Source organism: Hippopotamus amphibius, chromosome 17 (genome assembly GCF_030028045.1).
Source record: "Hippopotamus amphibius kiboko isolate mHipAmp2 chromosome 17, mHipAmp2.hap2, whole genome shotgun sequence".
NCBI lineage: Eukaryota > Metazoa > Chordata > Mammalia > Artiodactyla > Hippopotamidae > Hippopotamus > Hippopotamus amphibius.
In genome coordinates, this window is record NC_080202.1 from 33920994 (window position 1) to 33945248 (window position 24255).

Below are 24255 nucleotides of genomic sequence, written 5' to 3' on the forward strand. Positions count from 1 at the left end.
ACTCATATCAGACAGAGTAGACTTTAAAACAAAGTTTATAATAAAAGACAAAGAATGGCAGTATATAATAATATTCTTAAACATATATGTACCTAATATAGGAATACCTAAATATAAAAGCAAATATTAACAGACATAAAGGGAGAAATTGACAATAATACAATAACATTAGCGGGCTTAATACCACATTTACATCAATGGACAGATGATCCAGGAAGGAAATCAATAATGAAATAGTACCCTTAAGTGACACACTAGACCCATTGGATTTAATAGATATCTACAGGGCATTCCACCCAAAAACAGCAGATACACATTCTTTTCAAGTGCACATAGAACATTCTCCAGGATAGATCTCATGCTAGGCCACAAAATGAGTTTCAACAAATTTAAGAGAATAGAAATTATATTAAGCACTTTTTTCAACCACAATGGTATGAAAGTAGAAATCAATTACATAAAGAAAAACGGGAAAAACACAAACATATGGGAACTAAACAACATGCTACTATAAACAAATGGATCAATGAAGACATCAAAGGAGGAATCATAAAATACTGTGAGACCAATGAAAATAAAAAACATAACTTTTCAAAATCTATGGAACATAGCAAAAGCCATTCTCAGAGGGAAGTTTATAATGATACAGGCCTAACTCAGGATGAGAAAAATCTCAAATAAACAACCTAACTTACTATCTAAAGCAATTAGAACAATAAGAACAAGCAAAGCCCAAAGTCAGCAGAAGGAAAGATATAATGAAGATCAAAGAGGGAATATTTAAAATAGAGACCAAAAAAAAAAAATATTAAAAATAAATAAGCAAATGAAACCAGGAGCTGTTTTTTTGGAAAGATAAACAAAATTGGTAAACCTTTAGCCAAGCTCATCAAGAATGAGAGAGGACCCAAAGAAACAAAATAAGAAAGGAAAGAGAAGAAATAACAACTCTTATCACAGAGATACAAAAATATGTAATAGAAATATTATAGGGTATCACTTGTATGTGGAATCTAAAAAAATCCAAAAAAATAAGTAAATAAAAGTAATGAATATAACAAAAAAAGAAGCAGATTCACATACACAGAAAATAAACTAGTGGTTAGCAATGGAGAGAGGGAAGGGGGGAGATGGACTATCATGGTAGGGGCTTAAGAGGTACAAACTATTAGGTATAAAATAAGCTATAAGGATATATTGTACAACATGGGGAATATAGCCAATATTTTATAATAACTGTAAATGGAGTATAAACTTTAAATAATTTGTAACAGAATACTGTGAACAGTTATATGCCAACAAATTGGACAACCTAGAAGAAATGGACAGGTTTCTAGAATATGACTTGGTAAGACTGAATCAAGAAGAAACAGACATTAAAAACAAGTTTTAAAAGAAAGAAATGGACAATTTGAACAGACCAATTACTAGTAATGAAATTGAATTTGTAATTTAAAAAATTCCCAGGAGACAAAAGTCAAGGACTGGACAGTTTCACAGGGGAATTCTACCAAACATATAAAGAAGAGTTAATACTGACCTTTCTCAAGAAACTGAAGAGGTGGGAACACTTCCAAATTCATTCTATGAGACCACCATTATTCTAATACCAAACCAGACAAAGACACTACCAAAAAAAAAGGAAATTACCAGCCAGTACCCCTAATGGATATAGATGCAAAAATCCTCATTGAAACAAACTGAATTCAATAATACATAAGGAGGATAATACACCATGATCAAGTGGGCACTATCCAGGGATACATGGATGTTTTAATATCTGCAAATCAATGTGATACAACACATTAACAAAACAAAAAAATAAAAATCATAGCATCATCTCAATAGATGCCAAAAAAGTATTTGACAAAAGTCAACATCCATTCATGATAAAAACTCTCAACAAACTAGTTATGGAGGGAACATAACTGCACATAAAAGGGTATTTATGACAAACCCACAGCCAACATCATATTCACTGGTAAAAAAAAATAAAAGATTTTCCTATAAAATCAGGAACAAGATAAGAATGCCCACTCTTTCCATTTCTATTTAACATAGTATTGGACGTTCTAGCCACAGCCATCAGACAAGAAAAAGAAATAAAAAGCATCCAAATTGGATGGAAAGAAGTAAAACTGTCAATTTGCTGATGACGTATTACTATAGAAAACCCTAATGTTGCCGCCAAAATAAAAACTGTTAGATCTAATAAATGAGTTCAGTAAAATTACAGGATACAAGATTAGAACACAGGAATTTGTTTATTTTCTATACACTAATAATAAACTATCAGAAAGAGAAAGCAATAAAACAATCACATTTACAATTACATCAAAAAGAATAAAATATCTAGTAATAAATTCACCCAAGGAGGTGAAAGACTTATACTTTGAAAACTATAAAACATTAATGAATGGGGGGGAATCGAGGGGGGGGCGTCAAGGAAGGGAGGGAATATGGGGATATGTGTATAAAAACAGTTGATTGAACCTGGTGTACCCCCCAAAAAAATAAAATAAAATAATAATAAAAAAAAAAACATTAATGAAGGAAATTAAAGATGATACAAAGAAATTGAAAAATATCTTATATTTGTAGATTGGAAGAATTAATATTGTTAAAATGCCCATACTACCCAAAGCAATCAGCAGATTTCAAGCAATCCCTATCAAAATACCCATGACATTTTCCACTAAACTGGAACAAACAATCCTAAAATTTGTATAGAACCAAAAATGACCCTGCATTGCCAAAACAATCTTGAGAAAAAAAGAACATAGGGGAGGTATCATGCTCCCTGACTTCAAACTATACTACAAAGCTACAATAATTAAAGCAGTTTGTTATTGGCACAAAAACAGACACATAGATCAATGGAACAGAATAGAGAGCACAGAAATAAACCCACACACATATGGTCAACTATTCTACAACCAAGGAGGTAAAAATATACAATAGGGAAGACAGTCTTTTCAATAAGTGGTATTGGGAAGACAGGACAGCTACTTGTAAATAGATGAAATTAGAACATTTTCTCACACTGTATACAAAAATTATCTCAAAATGGATTAAAGAGCTAAGTGTAAGACCAGACATCATAAAACTTCTAGAAGAAAACATAGGGTACACTCTTTAACATAGGTCTTAGCAATAATTTTTTTGATCTGTCTGCTCAGGCAATGCAAGCAAAAGCAAAAATAAATGATTGGGACCTAATTAAACAAAAACTTTGCAAAGTAAAGGAAACCATCAACAAAGCAAAAAGACAAGCCTACTGAATCAGGAGAAGATATTTGCAAAAGATGTCTGGTAAGAGATTGATATCCAAATAAAGAATTCATATAACTCAATATCAAAAAACAAACAAACAAACAAACAACCCAATTAAAAAGTGAGCAGAAGACCTGAATAGGATTTTTTTTTCAAAGAAGACATACAGATGGCTAACAGGTGCATGAAAAGATGCTCAATATCACTAATCATCATGGAAATGCAAATCAAAACTACAATGAGATATCACTTCACAACTGTCAGAATGGCTATTGACAAAAAGAATGCAAATAATGAATGTTAGGTTAGGATGTGGAGAAAAGGGATCCCTAATCCACTGTGGTAGAAATATGAGTTGGTACAGTAACTATGGGAAATAGTATAGGATTCCTCAAAAATTAAAGATAGAACTACTGCATGATTCAGCAGTTCCATTCCTGGGTATAATGTCTGAAGAAAATGAAAACACAAATTCAAAAAGATATATGCAGTCCAATGTTCAGAGCAGCATTATTTACAATAGCTAAAATAGCAGCCTAAGTGTCCAGTAACAGATGAATGGATAAAGATGTGGTTAAAAAGAATGAAATTTTGCCATTTGCAACAACATGGATGAACTTGGAGTGTCTTATGCTTAGTAAAGGAAGTCAGACAAAGACAAACACTGTATGTTTTCATTTATGTATGGAACCTGAAAAATAAAACAAATTAATGAATATAACAAAAACAGAGAACAAAGTTATGGTTAACAGAGAGAAGAGAGAAAGGGAAGGGGAAAGGTAAGGGAAGGAGATTAAGCAGTCCAAACTACTAATTTATTTTATTAAATAAGATACAAAGATATAATATACAGCACATGGAATATGTTGTACACATGAATCTAATGTAACTTCATAAATCAACTGTATTTCATTTCTTTTAAAAAAGGAATTTTGGTGAGGGTCATAGTTTATTGGAATGGCCCCATTATTGTGCCTAGTACATAGTGTTTCCATAATTTAATTTTAATTTAACAGAGAAATAGCTGACCCTGGAAATTATTTCAGCAGAGGCTATCCATAATAATATGCTCGTGATTTAAAGTGAATGTTATTTATGCCATCAGTGTTACTGTACTTTTTAGTCCATCAAAGAGGTAAAAGATGCTACCTGTAACATGGTGAAATATATGGTAGATTACAAGCTTTGTGATGTAATCCTTCTATCCTGCTAGGTTCTCCAGTAGGGGCTTTAAAAATTAGATTGACAAAAGACAGATTAACAACAGAAAAACAAACAGAAGCTTATCAACATGTGCATGGAGTCTTTTAACACTTGGGAGTACCCAGAGTTGAGTAACTCAAAGGGGTGGTTAGAATTTGGGGGTCTATATAACTAACCTAGTAGGGAAAAGAGAGGGGGAGAAAGGGCACTTATGGAAAAGAAAATGATTTTTGGAAGGATAAACAGGCCCTTACGAGAGATATGGTAATTTGTGACAATGATCTGTCTGGCTGTGGTACTGCCCCAAAGAGAAGATTAGAATTGCTAGGGAGTTACAAGAATAGAGTTCTTTGAGGAGACTCATCTTTTTGGCAGATAAGAGATTTCAGGAACTCAAATGCATTCAGCTTAAAAAAATTCTTATGCCAAAGTAGCATATTTTGAGTTGGCATGACCTGGTCCCCATCAGTGATATCTACACCTTTTAGTCTTCATGAAGTACAGTCCTCAGGTACTGTATAATCTGGCATATAATTTAACCACGTCTGGTGGTCTGCTTGCTTACCTCTGAGGTGACATATTATTTAGCTCATAGAAAGTGCCCAGTAAGTTTTTGATTGGCATTTGATTAATGTTTATTGTATTTGAATTGGGCTAGGATGACCAAAGTAGGTTAAAGAAGAATATCCAGAAATGTTGTTGTTATCATAACATCTATGGTTACCTCCAGAAAAAGACTAGATAATTCAGAATTTTACTGATTGCACAAAGTAATATCAATCATATCAAATGATTAGTGCTTAGCAGTAGACCAGCCACATTTCCACTTGAGTTTCCAAACTCCTTTTGGTAGCTCATTACTATTTCATCCCACTCTTTTGAGCTCCTTCTGGATTGTTGGTTTGCATCCTTCTAGGCAGCAGTCTCAATACAGTCCCCTATTCATGCATGATATACACAGTGCACATTGCAATACATACTGTCCACATAAGATGTCAGCTGATGTGTCTGGTTATGCTAGGCATACTGAATCACTTTTTCTATTATTTTGTGTTTTTTAAAGGACTTTTATTGAGATGTAATTAACATACAATAAACTGCATATGTTTAAAATGTACAATTTGATTTTTTTTTCTTATTAGTAATGTATACATGGAAATCCCAATTTCCCAATTCATCCCACCCCAGACCCCACTGTTGGCACCCCTTGGTGTCCATATGTTTGATCTCTACATCTGTGTCTCTATTTCCACTTTGCAAACCAATTTATCTGTACCATTTTTCTAGATTCTGCATATATGCATTAATATATGATATTTAATTTTCTCATTCTAACTTACTTCACTCTGTATGATAGTCTCTAAGTCCATCCATATCTCTACAAATATCTCAATTTCATTCCATTTTTTGGCTAAGTAATATTCCATTGTTATATGTACCACTTCTTTATCCATTCATCTGTCAATGGACATTTAGATTGCCTCCATGACCTGGCTATTGTAAATAGTGCTCCAATGAACATTGGGCTGCATGTGTCTTTTTGCATTATGGTGTTCTCTAGGTATATGCCCAGTAGTGGGATTGCTGGGTCATATGGTAATTCTATTTTTTTTTTTTTTTAAGGAAGCTCCATATTGTCCTCCATAGCGGCTGTATCAATTTACATTCCCACTAACAGTGCAACAAGGTTCCATTTTCTCCACACCCCCTCAAGCATTTATTGTTTGTAGATTTTGTGATGATGCCCATTCTATCCGTATGAGGTGATACCTCATTGTAGTTTTAATTTGCATTTCCCTGATAATTAGTGATGTTGAGAAGCTTTTCATGTGCCTCTGGCCATCCTTATGTCTTCTTCGGAGAAATGCCTATTTAGGTCCTCTCTCCATTTTTTGATTGGGTTGTTTGTTGTTGTTGTTGTTTTGATATTGAGCTGCATGAACTGTTTATATATTTTGGAGATTAATCCTTTGTTGATTTGTTTGCAAATATTTTCTCCCATTCTGAGGGTTGTCTTTTCATCTTTTTTATAGTTTCCTTTGCTGTGCAAAGGCTTTTCAGTTTCATTAGGTCCCACTTGTTTATTTTTGTTTTTATTTCCATAACTCTAGTAGGTGGGTCAAAAAACATCTTTCTGTGATTTATGTCAAAGAAAGTTCTTCCTATGTTTTCCTCTAAGAATTTTATAGTGTCTGGACTTACATTTAGGTCTTTAATCCATTTTGAGTTTATTTTTGTGTATGGTGTTAGGGAGTGTTCTAATTTCATTCTTTTACATGTAGCTGTCCAGTTTTCCCAGCACCACTTATTGAAGAGGCTGTCTTTTCTCCATTGTATATCCTTGTCTCCTTTATCAAAGATTAGCTGACCATAGTTTATCTCTGGGCTTTCTATCCTGTTCCATTGATCTATATTTCTGTTTTTGTGCCAGCACCATATTGTGTTACTTACTGTAGCTTTGCAGTATAATCTGAAGTAAGGGAGTGTAATTTCAGCAGCTCTGTTTTTTGTTTTTTGTTTTTTTCCCTCAAGATTGCTTTGGCTATTCAGGGTCTTTTGTGTCTCCATTTAAATTTTAGGATTTTTTGTTCTACTTCTGTAAAAAAAAAAATGCCATTGGTTATTTGATTGGGATTACATTGAATCTGTACATTGCTTTGGGTAGTACAGACATTTTAACAATGTTGATTCTTTAAACCCAAGAACATGGTATATCTCTCCATCTGTTTGTGTCATCTTTGATTGCTTTCATCAGTGTCTTATAATTTTCTGAGTACAGGTCTTTTACCTCCTTAGTTAGGTTTATTCCTAGGTATTTTATTCTTTTTGTTGCAATGGTAAATGGGATTGTTTCCTTAATTTCTCTTTCTGATCTTTCATTGTTGGTGTATAGAAATGCATGAGATTTCTGTGTGTTAATTTTGTAACCTGCAACTTTACCAAATGCATTGATTAGCTGAAGTAGTTTTCTGGTGGCATCTTTAGGATTTTCTATGTATAGTACCCTGTCATCTGCAAACAGTCACAGTTTTCTTTCTTCTTTTCCAGTTTGGATTCCTTTTATTTCATTTTCTTCTCTGATTGCTGTGGCAAGGACTTCTAAAACTATGGTGAATAGTAGTGGTGAGAGTGGACATCCTTGTCTTGTTCCTGATCTTAGAGGGAATGCTTCCAGTTTTTCACCATTTAGAAGGATGTTAGCTGTGGGTTTGTCATATATGGCCTTTATTATGTTGAGCTAGGTTCCCTCTATGCCCACTTTCAGGAGAGTTTTTATCATAAATGGGTGTTGAATTTCATCAAAAGCTTTTTCTGCATCTATTGAGATGATCATATGATTTTTATTCTTCAATTTGTTAATATGGTGTATCACATGTATTGATTTGCATATACTGAGGAATCCTTTCATCCTTCTGGTAAATCCCACTTGGTCATGGTGTATGATCCTTTTAATGTGTTGTTGGATTCTTTCTGCTAGTATTTTCTTGAGGATTTTTACATTCATATTCACCAGTGATATTGGTCTGTAATTTTCTTTTTTTGTAGTATCTTTGTCTGGTTTGGCTACCAGGGTGATGGTGGCCTTGTAGAATGAATTTGGGAGTGTTCCTTCCTCTGCAATTTTTTGGAAGAATTTGAGAAGGATAGGTGTTATCTCTCCTCTAAATTTTTGATAGAATTCACCCATGAAGCCATCTTGTCCTGAACTTTTGTTTGTTGGAAGATTTTTAATCACAGTTTAAATTTCATTTCATTACTTGTGATTGATCTGTTCATATTTTCTATTTCTTCCTGATTCAGTCTTGGAAGGTTATACCTTTCTAAGAATTTGTCCATTTCTTCCAGGTTGTCCATTTTATTGGCATATAGTTGCTTGTAGTAGTCTCTTATAATGCTTTTTATTTCTGCAGTGTCCCTTGTAACTTCTCCTGTTTGATTTCTAATTTTATTGATTTGAGTCCTCTCCCTCTTTATCTTGATGAATCTGGCTAAAGGTTATCAGTTTTGTTTTTCTTCTCAAAGAACCAGCTTTTAGTTTTATTGATCTTTGCTATTATTTTCTTTGTTTCTATTGCATTTATATCTGCTCTTATCTTTATGATTTCTTTCCTTCTACTTTGGGTTTTGTTTGTTTTTCTTTCTCGTTTCTTTAGGTGTAAGGTTAGATTGTTTATCTGAGATTTTTCTTGTTTCTTGAGTTAGGATTATATTGCTATAAACTTCCCTCTTAGAACTGCTTTTGCTACACCCCACAGGTTTTGGTTCATTGTGTTTTCATTGTCATTTATCTCTAGGTATTTTTTGATTTCCTCTGATTTCTTCAGTGATCTCTTGGTTATTTAATAGCATATTTAGACTCTATGTGCTTCTGGTTTTTACAGTTTTTTTTCCTGTAATTAATTTCTAATCTCATAGTGTTGTGGTCAGAAAAGATGCTTGATATGACTTCAATTTTCTTAAATTTACCAAGGCTTGATCTGTCACCCAAGATGTGATCTATCCTGGAGAATGTTCCATGTGCTCTTGAGAAGAAAGTGTAATCTGCTCTTTTGGGATGGAATGTCCTATAAATATCAATAAGCCTTTCTTGTCTATTGCATTATTTAAAGCTCGTGTTTCCATATTAATTTTCTGTCTTGATGATCTGTCCATTGGTTTAAGTGGGGTATTAAAGTCCCCACTATTATTGTGTTACTGTTGATTTCCTCTTCTATAGTTGTTAGTGCTTGCCTTATGTATTGAGGTGCCCCTATATTTGAGGTGCATGTATATTTTTTAAGTTTATTTTTCTTTTTTTAAATCTTCTTTGTTTTATGTATTTATTTTTATTAATTGGCTGCCATTGGGTCTTTGTTGCTGCATGCAGACTTTCTGTAGTTGTGGAGAGCAGGGGCTACTCTTCATTTCAGTGCACAGGCTTCTTATTGTGGTGGCTTCTCTTTTTGCAGAGCATGGGCTCTAGGTGCTTATGCTTCAGTAATTTCAGCACATGGGCTCTGTAGTTGTGGCTCGTGGGCTCTAGAGCACATGCTCAGTAGTTGTGGAGCACAGGCTTAGTTGCTCCACTGCAGGTGGGATCTTCCTGGGCCAGGGCTTGAACCAGTGTTCCCTCCTTTGGCAGGCAGATTCTTAACCACTGCACCACCAGGGAAGCCCTGGGTGCATGTATATTTATAATTCTTACATCTTCTTCTTGGATTGATCCCTTAATCATTATGTAGTGTCCTTTATTGTCTCTTGCAATATTCTTTATTTTAAAGTCTATTTTATCTGATATGAGTATTGCTACTCCAGCTTTCTTTGGATTTCCATTTTCATGGAATATCTTTTTCCATCCCCTCACTTTCAGTCTGTATGTGTCCCTAGGTTTGAAGTGGGTCTCTTATAGACAGCATATATGTGGGTCTTGTTTCTGTATCCATTCAGCCAGTCTGTGTCTTTTGGTTGGAGCATTTAGTCCATTTACTTTCAAGGTAACTATCGATATGTATGTTCCTATAACCATTTTCTTAATAGTTTTGGGTTTGTTTTTGTAGGTCCTTTTCCTCTCTTGTTTCCCACTTAGAGAAGTTCCTTAAGCATTTGTTGTAGGGCTGGTTTGGTGATGCTGAATTCTCTTAGCTTTTGCTTGTCTGTAAACCTTTTGATTTCTCTGTTGAATTGAATGAGATCCTTGCTGGGTAGAGTATTCTTGGTTGTATTTGCTTCCCTTTCATTACTTTAAATATATCATGCCACTCCCTTCTGGCTTGCAGAGTTTCTGCTGAGAAATCAGCTGTTACCCTTATGGGAGTTCCCTTGTATGTTATTTGTTGTTTGTCCCTTGTTGCTTTTAATAATTTTTCTCTGTCTTTATTTTTTGTCATTTTGACTACTATGTGTCTTGGCATGTTTCTCCTTGTGTATATCCTCCCTGGGACTCTCTGTGCTTCCTGGACTTGGGTGGCTATTTCTTCTCCCATGTTAAGGAAGTTTTCACCTATAATCCTTCCAATATTTTCTTGGGTCCTTTCTCTCTCTCTTCACCTTCTGGGACCCCTATAATGCAAATGTTGGTGCATTTAATGTTGTCCCAGTAGTCTCTAAGGCTGTCTTCATTTCTTTTCATTCTTTTTCATTTCTTCTCTTACTTGGCAGTGATTTCCACCATTCTGTCTTCCAGGTCACTTATCCATTCTTCTTCCTCAGTTATTCTGCTATTGATTCCTTCTAGTGTATTTTTCATTTCAGTTATTGTGTTGTTTGTCTCTTTCTGTTTGTTCTTTAATTCTTCTAGGCTTTGTTGAACTTTTCTTGCAACTTTTCGATCTTTGCATGCAGTCTTTTTTTGAAGTCCTGGGTCATCTTCACTATCATTATTCTGAATTCTTTTTCTGGAAGGTTGCCTATCTCCACTTCATTTTTTTTTTTTTTTTTTTTGAGTTTTATCTTGTCCCTTCATCTGGTGCAAAGTCCTCTGTTTTTTCATTTTCTCTATCTTTCTGTGGCTGTGGTTTTCATTCCACAGGCTGCAGGATTATAGTTCTTGCTACTGCTGTCTGCCCTCTGGTGGATGAGGCTTTCTAACAGGCTAGTGCACACTTCCTGATGGGAGGTAATGGTGGTGGGTAGAGCTGGGTGTTGGTTTGTTGTGCAGAGCTCAGTAAAACTTTAATCCACTTATCTACTGATGGATGGGGCTGAGTTCCCACTCTGTTGGTTGCTTGGCCTGAGGTGATGTGGCACTGGAGCTTAAGGCTCTTTGGCAGGGCTAATGGAGGATTCTGGGAGGCCTCGTGCCAGTGAGCACTTCCCAGAACCCCTGCCACCAGTGTCCCCTCAGTGAGCCACAGCTGACCCCCACCTCTCCAGGCAACCCTCCAACACCAGCAGGTAGTTCTGGTTCAGTCTCCTGTGGGGTCACTGCTCCTTCCCTCTGGGTCCTGGTGTGCACACTACTTTTTGTGTGCCCTCCAAGAGTGGAGTCTCTGTTTCCCCCAGTCCTATAGAAGTTCTGCAATCAAATCCCACTGGCCTTCAAAATATGATCCTCTGGGGATTCCTTCTCCCATTGCTGGACCCCCAAGTTGGGAAGCCTGGCGTGGGGCTCACAACCCTCACTCCAGTGGGTGGACTTCTTTAGTATAACTGTTCTCCAGTTTGTGAGTCCCCTACCCAGTGGTTATGTGATTTGATTTTATCGTGATCACACCCCTCCTACTGTTTCATTGTGGCTTCTCCTTTGTCTTTGGATGTGGGGTGTCTTTTTTGGCAAGTTCAAGTGTCTTCTGGTTGATGATTGTTCAGCAGTTAGTTGTGATTCCAGTGCTCTCACAAGAGAGAGTGAGTGCACATCCTTTTACTCCGCCTTCTTGAACTAATCTCAACAGGTATTTTTTGAGCACCACTGTGTGCTGTGCTTTGTTCTAGGCACTAGACATGCAATGGTGAATGAGTTGGGCAAAGTTCCTGTTTTCAGTCAGTCAGAATTTGATGTCTGAAAGATTAGCTGCCTTTCTGAATCAGAAGATCACATCCTCTATTATTCTGTTGCTCCAATTGTTTCACAATACTTTTGTGGGTCTCTGACTGTCCCAGGATCAATTCTTTCTCTACCAAGCAGCAGGTAAATCTACAGAAAACCCTATAAGCCATATATTGGAGTAAACATCAGAGCTATTATAATTTACCTGTTAAATTTGAACATGCAAATAGTATTCCTAATCATTTCTCTCACTTAATCTTCAGAACAACTTTGTGAAGTAGTCAAGGCAGGGTATTGGAAGGCTATTGCCACAATAATACTATTTAAAAAATAACTACATGGCGCGGGAGCTGCCTCAGCCACCACTGCCGGCCAGGGGGAGGAGAGGGGCTGAGTCCAGATGGGGGCTGAGTCAAGATGGCGGCCAAGGTGGTGAAGCAGTAGCAGTGGTGGCTGGAGTGAGCGCCCAGCTCACTGTGCAGACCAGGGCCCAGGCAGGGCCATACACAGGGCTGCATCCTGTCCCTCAGGCCCGGAGTCGTGCCAGCTGTCATGCTCTGCCTGCTCCTGGTGCTTTCCTTGAAGCATGATTATTTGTTGCACTTGATCTCACAACCTGGTGAGGACTTCTTTTCTGATAATGTCAAGTTCAGCTTATCCTCCCAACCAAGGAGCCTTCAGCACAGAGCAAAGCCATTATCCTCCTCACTTGGTTCCGTACACCTTTCCCAGCACCCGACACCCACAGGAGTTTGCAGTCCCTGATTATTGTCCTTCTCATCTAGAGGTCAGCCAGGCATCACAGCTCCTGCAGCAGCAGCAGCAGCTTTGAAGGCAGCCTTCCTTGCTTTCCGAGTTTCACCCAGGTTCTGACAGGCCTCAAAAAAGGAGACCTGGATATGAGCAGTTTCACCAGGGCCCTTCCCCAGTACATCACGATACCCTGGAGTCCAAGCGACCACGTCTGGAGCAGGTTTCTGATTCCCATTTCCAGCGGGTCAGCGCTGCGGTCTTACCTTTAGTGCATACGTTGCCAGAAGGGTCAAGGTCTTCTGCAAATGCTAAGAAGGATCCAGCATTTGGAGTCAAACATGAAGCTCCTTCCTCTCTGATCTCTGGGCAGCCATATGGAATGATCAAAATGCTTCACCTTCAAAACTTTAAAAGGAAGAGTTGATACAGAGTATGGACTGTGTAGACCAGGAAATCATGAAAGTGGAGCAGCAGATCCTTAAACTGAAAAAGAAACAACAACAGCTCAAAGAAGAAGCCGCTAAAACCTCCAGAGCCTGAGAAGCCTGTGTCCCCTCAATCCCATGGAGCAGAAACACCGCAGTATTGTCCAAATTATTTTATGATGAGAATCGGAAAAAAGCAGAAGCTCAAAATATTTGACGGTCTTGGCCCAAAAGTTGAACTGCCACTCTATAACTAACCATCAGATACCAAGGTGTACCATGAGAACATCAAGACAAACCAGGTGATGAGGAAAACACTCATTTTATTTTTTAAAAGAAGAAATCATGCAAGAAAACAAAGGGAACAAAAAATCTGCCAACGTTATGATCAGCTCATGGAGGCATGGGAGAAAAAAGTGGACAGAACAGAAAATAATCCTCAGAGGAAAGCTAAAGAAAGCAAAACAAGGGAGTACTATGAGAAACAGTTTCCAGAAATTCGAAAATAAAGAGAACAGCAGGAGTGGTTTCAGCGAGTTGGCCAGAGGGGAGCTGATCTTTCAGCCACCATTGCTAGGAGTGAGCATGAGATTTCTGAAATTATTGATGTGTTCTCTGAACAGGAGAATAATAAGAAACAACTGCGACAGTTCTCTGTGATCCCACCTATGATGTTTGATGCAGAACAGAGACGGGTCAAGTTCATTAACATGAATGGGCTTATGGAGGACCCTGTGAAGGTTTGTAAAGATAGGCAGTTATGAATGTTTGGACTGACCATAAGAAGGAGATCTTTAAAGACAAGTTTATCCACCATCCAAAAAACTTTGGACTTATTGCATCTTACTTGGAAAGGAAGAGTGTTCCTGATTGTGTTTTGTATTACTACTTAACCAAGAAAAATGAGAATTATAAAGCCCTAGTAAGAATGAACTATGGAAAATGTAGAGGAAGAAACCAGCAGCCAATTGCCTGACCTTCACAAAAAGAAAAAGTAGAAGAAAAAGAAGAAGATAAAGCAGAATAAAACAGAAAAAAAAGAGGAGGAAAAGAAAGATGAAGAAGAAAAAGATGAAAAGGAGGACTGTAAAGAAAATACTAAGGAAAAGGATAAGACAGAAGGTACAACAGAAGAAACTGAGGAGAGAGAGCAGGCCACACCCCAGGGCCGAAAGACTGCCAACAGTCAGGTCCGCCAAAAGGGCTGGATCACCAGGTCCATCACCAGTGAGGCCGCAGCTGCTAATGCTGCAGCTGCCGCAGCCACTGAGGAGCCCCCACCACCTCTGCCACCACCCCCGGAACCCATTTCTATAGAACCTGTAGAAACCTCTCGATGGACAGAAGAAGAAATGGAAGTTGCTGAAAAAGATCTGGTAGAACATGGTTGTAACTGGGCAGCAATTGCCAAAATGGTGGGAACTAAAAGTGAAGCCCAATGTAAAAACTTCTCTTTTAACTGTAAAAGGTGACACAATCTTATTGATAACCTCTAGCAGCAGCGTAAACAGAAAGCCTCACAGAAGCCTTGTGAAGAGCGAGATGTGTCTCAGTGTGAAAGTGTAGCTTCCACTGTGTCTGCTCAGGAGGATGAGGACATTGAAGCCTCCAGTGAAGAGGAGAACCCCGAGGACAGTGAAGGTATCTCATCTTCCATCTGGTTGTGGCTTCTGCTGACTCAGGTGCGCAACATGCCCCTTAGTCATCCGACTATCTAGGAATCGCTTCATTAAGGAAACGTGAACACAGTGTATTCATTCAGGCAACATGTATTTATTTGTGTAGCCCCTGAGGTGGTCCAGGTGCTACAAGAAGAAGAGTTCGAAGGTGGCAGGCCTGCCTCAGACACCAAGTCCCAACGTCAGCAGAACGTCTGTGTGTCTGGGTCATTGCCACATGTGTTGGTTCCATCAGTACCATCGGTTACCTTTCCCTCTTTATTTTATTCCATTCAGCTTGATTTATTTGAGTGCTTACAGAGTTTACACATGTCATATTGATGTTTACATGTAAAAAAGTAGCACTGGCAGAAAAAAATGTCAACCCAAAAACTTAAGAGAAGAAATAACATCCTTTTTGTCAGTTGAACAAATTAATGACAACTTCCTGGAAAAGTAAATAGTTTCTTGGTTTCTTTCCTAATTAAAAAAGTACCTAATTTAGTTCAGTTTACATTTCTATTAAAGTTTCTGAGGATTTGTAAAAAAAAAAAAAAAAAAAAAAAACAACAACTACAAAATCTTAATTGTATAAAACATAAGCATGTATTTGTTGCTCATGAGTCTTCAGGTCTGCTGGAGCAGGCCTCATTCAAGCTTCAAGTTAAGGTCAGATATGTTCTATGGCCCAGGCTGAAAGGTCAGCAACTACCGAGTCAGTCCTTTTGGCTGAGATCAAAAGTTTTCAGAACAGAAGTAAAGCACATAAATGCCATGTAAGCCTCAGGTGCAAAACTAGCCCACTGTCACTCCCACCAATATTCCATTGGCCGTGTTGCTTGCCTATCTGTATCTTCCAATACATTTTCTCCACTACCTAGGTTATCTTTATTTGAGAAAACTTCACATAAAACAATCCAAAGTTAAAGTGATGAATTGAAAGACCACAACTTACAGACCAAAATTTGTCCCCTCACCCCAATCACAAACAGCTTTAAGATTCATTTTGCTTTACAGAACTCAAATTTATGAGCAGTTTGGCAGACATATCTACTCTTAACTTGCTACTTGTATCCCCTGAAGGAAGAAATTTCTTTAATACTAAGTGCTAGGAAAAACCTTGCTTCCTCTGTACAACTGATGTGATTTTTACCTCCGTGAGAACTGTGTGACTTTGTGGTTTGTTTCTCTTTGAGTGTCAAGATTTTCAGATCCAAGTTTTCACCTGTAATAAAATTAGTCGGACTTTATAACCCACTGAATTCCTCTCTGAATCCTGTTATTCTATTCCAATTTTTTACTTGCTTTGATTCTTTTGTTATATGCAATGTTATATACATTCATTTCTGTAAGCCATATTGAATATTTTGTGGAATGAGGCAAGATAAAAGGAAGAACAAAACAAATAAGTTACTAAAGCTCTGCACTGTCAAGGGTACCTAATTAAGAAGAAGAAAATCGGTCTGTTTTTCTGCTGTCTAATTTTATTAATTGCCATTGGTAGAAAGATATTTTGTTTATAATCAAAATTAAACTAAATCTTTGGAGATTAAGTCTCTAAGTCTCCCCTCTGACACTACCCCCTCCCTAAGCCTCTCTTCTCCCCACACTCCAGCCTGAACCCACAAAAGGATGTGAGCTTTTCTTTCTCCTGATAATTCTTGTCACCCTGCTTCTGACTGGTGGGTCTGGTTTAAATAGCTTCAGTCATCAAGATTTGAAAAGAAAGCATAACGGATATATGTGGGAGCAGATGGATTAAGCAAAACAATGCAACACTTTATTACGTGCCTACAATTTCAAAAATTAAAGTGGAAAATATCCCCAGTTGCATATAGAATGGAAGAAGGTGCAGTAGTTTCAAAGACCCAGTGCAGTGAAAATAAAAGAGGGGACTGTGAGTTGCCCTGCCAGTTGTTGAGGAGAAGGGTCTTTCTTATCACTCTTGTTACCTTCTGCAGTTAACATCAATGAGATGAGCACATTGCACAAGAGTGAACTCGGCAAATCTTAGAATAGTCTAAGAATAGACTGAATAGTCTCCTAAGAGAAGAGGATGCTTCTTCTGGGAGAATCAAATTATAAAAATCTGAGACTCCTGTTGACTATTAAAGAGAAAGCTATCAAAAAAACATCTGTAGAAGGTTCCCTGAAATGGGCTCTTTGTCCTTGGAATGGATGATTGGAAACTGACAGGTTCAGTCTCATCTCAACACTGTCATTTGCTCTTATAAAAGTCATTGCTTTTCATTTCTAATATTTTCCATGCTTCCGAAGTGTCTTCCCATGTCTCAGAATAACTCAATAGAAAGAGCAGAGGACACAATATTTCCCTGTTTTCAAACTGGTAGTGTTTACCTCTGAATTTCACCTACTTTGTGTGGTTTTCATTTCCTGAAATCATGATAGGAAGTTCTATGCTCAGTCTGGAGATAAATAGTAACTAATTCTGAAGGCTTGACCTCTAGTTCCAGAGAAGCTTGAACTCTCTGCACTATAATTTTGCAAAACAGAGATGGTATCCAGGTTTTTTCAGTATTGCTTTAACTGGAATGTGAGTTTTGTCTTGTTTTGCTTTGTTTTCTACAGAGGCTGGGAAAGAGCTATCTGAGTACAACTTTTACATTCTGTCTCACCTGTTACTAGGAAATGGCTACACATATATACTGACTGTAGAAAAGACAACATGGCTACTCTGAAGTATTGTGTGTGTTTGCATATGCATTCACTTGAGTTATGGTCTTCCCTGAAATATAAAGGAAGCTGTATCTCTGGCTTTTTCAAAGAAGCACATGAAGTCAAGTCAAGAAATTGATTATGAAAGCCAAGGGCATTTTATTCAGTGAGAGTAGCTTGATTCACTAATGTCTTTGCATCAGTATCAGATTAGCATAATCAGAGTATGATTCTCTCTACATTTGGACAGATGTCACAGCACATAGCTTTCCTAGTGACTTGGTATAGTAGGGTACTAAACACATCACTGTAATATGAGCTGTGATGCTGTGAGTTTTAATCCAGTGGATGCAACAGGAGTCATTTGGAAGATACAGCATCATTCTTTAACCGAATTGGCTTTTTATTTAGTAACTGAATTTGTATTTCTCAAATAGTCTGGAATAAAGGTGTCCAATACACGCAACTATTTCTATTGGCTGCCTCCCATTTTATTTCAGTGTAGAGCCAGCTAATACCAGAAGTGTCTAAAGTGGAAGAATAGGAAGATATGGAGTTGAACGCTCTCAGAGGAAAATTCAGTTTCCTGACAAAATCTAATCTAGCAAGCAGGAGCTGTCAACGTGATAAATATTCTAGTCTTTAATATTGGTTTACATACCAGGGCAGAAGAAAAGGAGAAATTATTCACACACTCAGAATTTGTTCATATGATGTTGTTTGACTTCAAGTGACAGAGGCCCTAAAAAATTCAAAGTTGAAATAGAAACCTCTCAGGTTGAGCTTGGGTCTGGATTCTCCAGAGGCCTTCTGATGTATTGATGCCATCTAAGTAATTACACTGCCACGCATGAGCTCTTCCAGGTTTGCCATTTGTGAAGATGAGTTCTTTCAATTAATCCCTGTGCCTTAGCTACCTGCAAGTCTCTTTTGGCACCAGGTTCATGCAGAAGCAAGGGCAGTGTTTCAAATTAAACTGGATTTCAAGGTTATTAGTTGGAAATGCCTTCATGGTGGTGTCTGTGAGGCAGAGAACACTGGCTTTAAAATCTTGCAGAACTGGATCTGATACCAGTTCTGCCACTTTATTCCTGTTCAGCAGCTATTCATTGAACACATGCTGTGTTCCAGGCACTGTTCTAGGCTGTGTACATATAGCTGAAAACCAGACAGGTAAGGTCCCAGCACTGGTGGAGCTTACCTTTTAATGGAGGTGTTTCAGGTCAGGTTCCCCAAGAAAAGACTCTGAGATGGACATTTGTGTGCAAGAAATTTATTCAAGAGAGATTAAAAGCTTAACACTTATGTGGGAAAGGAAGGAAGAAAGACTAAGTAGCGGGAGAAGGTGGCCTGTGATGCAGTCTCAAACTGGCTGAAGGTGACCCCATGGTGATCTCTGAAGATGGGATGGCCCTTCACTAAAGTAAGGGGACTCTCACCTTTAGTCCAGTACATAGCCAATCAATGACTGAGGGCTACCTGAGAAAGGAGCATGAAATTGGACAGGAGGCTCTTACCAGCTAAAAGCAATTCTGGCAGCTGAGGACTCCCAGTAGCTGTACTCATAGCAGTTGGGGGTGTACAAAAAGTATATATATGAGAATAGGGTATCTAGAGAGGAATGGGGATCAAAATAAGCTTTGTTTTTCAGGCAGGAGAAATTAGGACATATCTGTATGCTGATGGGAATAATCCAATTCACTTGTAATGCTAAGGAAAGGTAAATTACCTGTAGGTTTCAAGTTCTCCTTTAAGCAAGAGAAGGTGGGGTCCAGTGTGAAAAAGAGGTGCTGGCCATTGGTAAGTGAAGGGGTAACTCACTCCCATAGCTGGAGTGCTGAGAATGGTCTGGGTATGGATGGAGCTGGGGGAGAATGCAGGATTATGGGAAGATGAAGTAGCTCTATATCTGATTGCTTTATGTTTTCAGTCAATCAAGGGCATAAACTAAGTGAAAATAGGAATGGGAAATTTGAGGAGGGTGAGGAGGAGATATGAAACAATGTCTCTGAATATGCGATTGTGAATTGACCAAATCAATATGTAGAGTTTCCACAGACTGCTGAGGGCACACTTGAAAGTTAAGGTTACAAATGAAAATATAGTTGTATGTTTTTACCCAGATTCATTCGAGTTGGGGGTAGGAACAAGGTAGACAGAGAGCTAGTTCCAACCAACTATAGAGTGTACCAGTTGAGTGTGATAAAAGGAGAGAGGAGCAAAGGAATTAAGTTATGGGAAATGCACTGATTGTGGTAATGGGCCATGGATTCTAGGCAAGTAGGAAGAGAAGCCAAGGAGTGATAGAAATGGTACTTTCTAGCTATGTAAGCATTTGATCCCCTTTGCCAAACGGGAGAATGAAGTCTTCCCAACTTAACCAAGGATCACTGAGAGCCCGCTCTATGCCCCATGCTTTTAGATCCATTCTTAATTAATCCTCACAAAAAGCCTGAGAGGTTGAGATGAATTATCCCCACTTGAGACCCGGTGTGAACTATTTGCCAAAATATTTCTAACTCCTTATCTAAGCTCCATTTTCCAATTCTGCAGTTGTCTCAGTACCACAGGGGAGAGTCAAGTGCAATTTCTGGGGCAATGATGAATAACCTTTTTATTTCCAACCTTAGGGCAAATCTTCAATCCTTACTTGCCTTAATGAAGAGAATATAGAGAACTTACTTGCATCTTTGATTGTTGAGATTCTTGTGTTTCTCATAATTATCTATCATGCTGAACATAGGAGCAAACAAAGCAGTCTTCTTAGAAGGGTGGGAACATGTAAATATTACTTTTAAATGTTTTTAAATCTCTATGAGTAATGTGAAGTTTTGAGGGATTAAGTAATACATCCAAGCATATTCAACTAGAAATTGGAAGAACCAGGATCTAAAACCAACTCTTAACAGGCAGAAAACTCCAAATCCATGTGGTTTATATTGCATTCACTGAGAAGTGGAAGGAGCCTAAAATAGAGGTCTTGTCATTAAGCCTGCCAGTAATACAGGCAAAGAGGGGTTGCAGAGTGGTTTGAGAAGGGATTAAATCTGTCAGGCAAGCAATTAGTAAATAAGGAAACTGAGATAGAACTTACTTCATGTATATACTATATAACTCTAAAAGTCCTTTTTTTTTTACTCTCGTTACTATTTTATTTTAGTTTTTAAATTTTTTATTGGAGTATAGTTGATTTCTAATGTTGTGTTAGTTTCAGTGAACAGCAAAGTGATTTAGTTATATATACACATATATTCACTCTTTTTTAGATTCTTTCTCCATATAAATTATTACAGAATATTGAGTAGATTTCCCTGTCTATGCAGTAGGTCCTTATTAGTAATCTATTTTATATATAATAGTGTGTATATGTCAATCCCAATCTCCCAATTTACCCTCCACCTTTTCCCTGATAACCATAAGTTTGTTTTCTACCTCTGTGACCCTATTTCTGTTTTGTAAATAAGTTCATTTACACCATTTATTAGATTCCACATGTAAGCAATATCATATGATATTTATCTTTCTCTGTATGACTTCACTTAGCATGACAATCTCTCAGCTCATCCACGTTGCTGCAAGTGCTTTACTTCATTTCTTCCTTTTTATGGCTGAGCAATATTCCATGCTACATATGTACTATAGTTCCTTCATCCATTCTTCTGTTGATGAACATTTAGGTTGCTTTCATGCCCAGTCTATTGTAAGTAGTGCTGCCATGATCATTGGGGTGCATGTATCTTTTTGAATTATGATTTTCTGGGATATATGCCCAGGAGTGAGATTGCTGGATCATATGGTAGCTCTATTCTTATTCTTAGTTTTTTAGGGAACTTCCATACTGTTTTCCATAGTGGCTATACCAATTTACATTCCCACCAACCAAATGTAGGAGAATTACCTTTTCTCCACGCCCTCAACAGCACTTACTGTTTGTACATTTTTTGATGATGGCCATTCTGACCAGTGTGAGGTGATACCTCATTGTAGTTTTGATTTTCATTTCTCTATAATTAGTGATGTTGAATACCTTTTCATGTGCTTTTTGGCCATCTATATGTCTTCTTTGGAGAAATCTGTATTTAGATCTTCCCCCCCATTTTTTGATTGGTTATTTTTGTTTGTTTGTTTTTGTTTTTGTTTTTTTACATTGAGCTACATAAACTGTTTGCATATTTTGGAAATAAATCCCTTGTTGGTTGCTTCATTTGCAAATATTTTCTCCCTTTCTGAGGGTTGTCTTTTTGCTTTATTTATGGTTTCCTTTGCTGTGCAAAAGCTTTTAAGTTTAATTAGGTCCCGTTTATTTATTTTTGTTTTTATTTCCATTACTCTAGGAGGTGGGTCAAAAAAGATCTTGCTGTGATTTATGGCAAAGAGTGTTTTTCCTATGTTTTCCTCTAAGACTTTTATATTATCTGGCCTTACATTTAGGTCTTCAATCCATTTTGAGTTTATTTTTGTGTATGGTGTTAGGGAATGTTCTAATTTCATTCTTTTACATGTAGCTGTCCAGTTTTCCCAGCACCACTTATTGAAGAGACTGTCTTTTCTCCATTGTATATCCTTGCCTCCTTTGTCATACATTAGGTGATCATTGGTCTGTGGGTTTATCTCTGGGTTTTGTATCCTGTTCCATTGATCTATATTTCTGTTTTTTTGTGCCAGTATCAAACTGTTCTGGTTACTGTAGCTTTAGAATATAGTTTTAAGTCAGGGAGCCTGATTTCTCCAGATCTGTTTTTCTTTCTCAAATTGCTTTGGCTATTCAGGATATTTCATGTTTCCATACAAGTGGTAAAATGTTTTGTTCTAATTCTGTTAAAAATGCCTTTGGTAATTTGATAGGGATTACATTGAATCTGTAGTTTGCTTTGGGCAGTATAGTCATTTTGAGAATATTGATTCTTCCAATACAAGAGCATGGTATATCTCTCCATCATTTGTGTCATTTTTGATTTCTTTCATCAGCATCTTATAGCTTTCTGAGGACAGGTTTTTGTCTCCTTAGATAGCTTTATTCCTATGTATTTTATTATTTTTCATGCAGTGGTAAATGAGATGGTTTCCTTAATTTTTCTTTCTGATCTTTCATTTTTAGTGTACATGAATGCATGAGATTTTCTCTGTGTTAATCTTGTATCCTGCAACTTTACCAAATTCACTGATGAACACTAGTGATTTTCTGGTAGCATCTTTAAGATTTACTATGTATAATATCATGTCATCTGCAAACAGTGACAGTTTTCCTTCTTTTCCAATTTGGATTCCTTTTATTTTTTTTTTTTTCTCTGATTGCTGTGGATAGAACTTCCAAAACTATGTTGAATAAAAGTGGTGATAGTGGATATCCTTGTTTTGTTCCTGGTCTTAGAGGAAATGCTTTCAGTTTTTCACCATTGAGAATGATGTTTGCTGTGGGTTTGTCATATATGGCCTTTATTATGCTAAGGTAGGTTGCCTCTATGCCCACTTTCCAGAGAGGTTTGTTTATTTGTTTGTTTGTTTATCATAAATGGCTGTTGAATTTTGTCAAAAGCTCTTTCTGCATCTACTGAGATGATCATGTGATTTTTATTCTTCAATTTGTTAATATGGTGTATCACATGGATTGATTTGAATGTATTAAAGAATCCTTGCATCCCTGGGATAATTCCCACTTGATCACAGTGTATGATCCTTTTAAATTGTTATTGAATTTGTTTTGCTTGTATTTTGTTGAGGATTTTTGCATCTATGTTCATGAGTGATATTGGCCTGTTTTGTGATATCTTTGACTGATTTTGGTATTAGGGTAATGGTGGCTTCATAGAATGAGCTTGGGAGTGTTCCTTCCTCTGCAATTTTTTGGAATAGTTTCAAGAGTAGATATTAACTCTTCTCTAAATATTTAATAGAATTCGACTGTGAAGCCATCTGGTCTTGGACTTTTGTTTGTTGGAAGTTTTTTGATCACAGTTTCAATTTCAGTACTTATAATTGATCTGCTCATATTTTCTATTTCTTTCTCGTTCAGTTTTCGAAGGTTGTACCTTTCTAAGAGTTCGTCACTTTCTTCTAGGTCCATTTTATTGCCACATAGTTGCTTGTAGTAGTCTCTATTGATCCTTTGTATTTCTTTTGTGTCAGTTGTAACTTCTTTTTCATTTCTAATTTTATTGATTTGAGTCCTCTCTCTTTTTCCTTGTTGAGTCTGGTTAAAGATTTATCAATTTTGTTTACCTTCTTAAAGAACCAGCTTTTAGTTTCCTTGATCTTTGCTATTGTTTTCTTCTTCTCTATTTCATTTATTTCTGTTCTGATGTTTATGATGTCATTCTTTCTACTAAGTTTAGGATATTTTTGTTCTTCTTTCTCTAGCTGCTTTAGGTATAAAGTTAGACTGATTATCTATGATTTTTCTTGTTTCCTGAGATAAGGTTGTATTGCTATAAACTTCCCTCTTAGAACTGCTTTTGCTATGCCCATAGGTTTTGGATCATCATGTTTTCATTGTCATTTGTCTCTAGGTATTTTTTGATTTCCTCTTTAATTTCTTTGGTAATCCATTGGCTGTTTAGCAACATATTGTTTAGACTACATGTGTTTGTATTTTTTTACAATTTGTTTTTTTACTTTAATTAATTCCTAGTCTCAACATTGTGGTCAGAAAAAATGCTCAATATGATTTCAATTTTCTTAAATATACCAAAGCTTGATTTGTGGCCCAAGATGTGATCTGTCCTGGAGAATGTTCCATTTGCACTTGAGAAGAAAGTTTATTCTGCTGCTTTTGGGTGGAATGTCATATAAATATCAGTTTGGC

General features: G+C 37.0%; 1 protein-coding gene and 1 pseudogene across 1 annotated transcript in view; both read left to right on the forward strand.

The window, feature by feature from the left end:
- The window catches only part of CA10 (carbonic anhydrase 10), a 702035-nt gene that overhangs the window by 358035 nt on the left and 319745 nt on the right, over window positions 1–24255 (forward strand). The window lies entirely within an intron of this gene.
- On the forward strand, window positions 12582–14277 carry LOC130840949 (nuclear receptor corepressor 1-like; annotated as a pseudogene).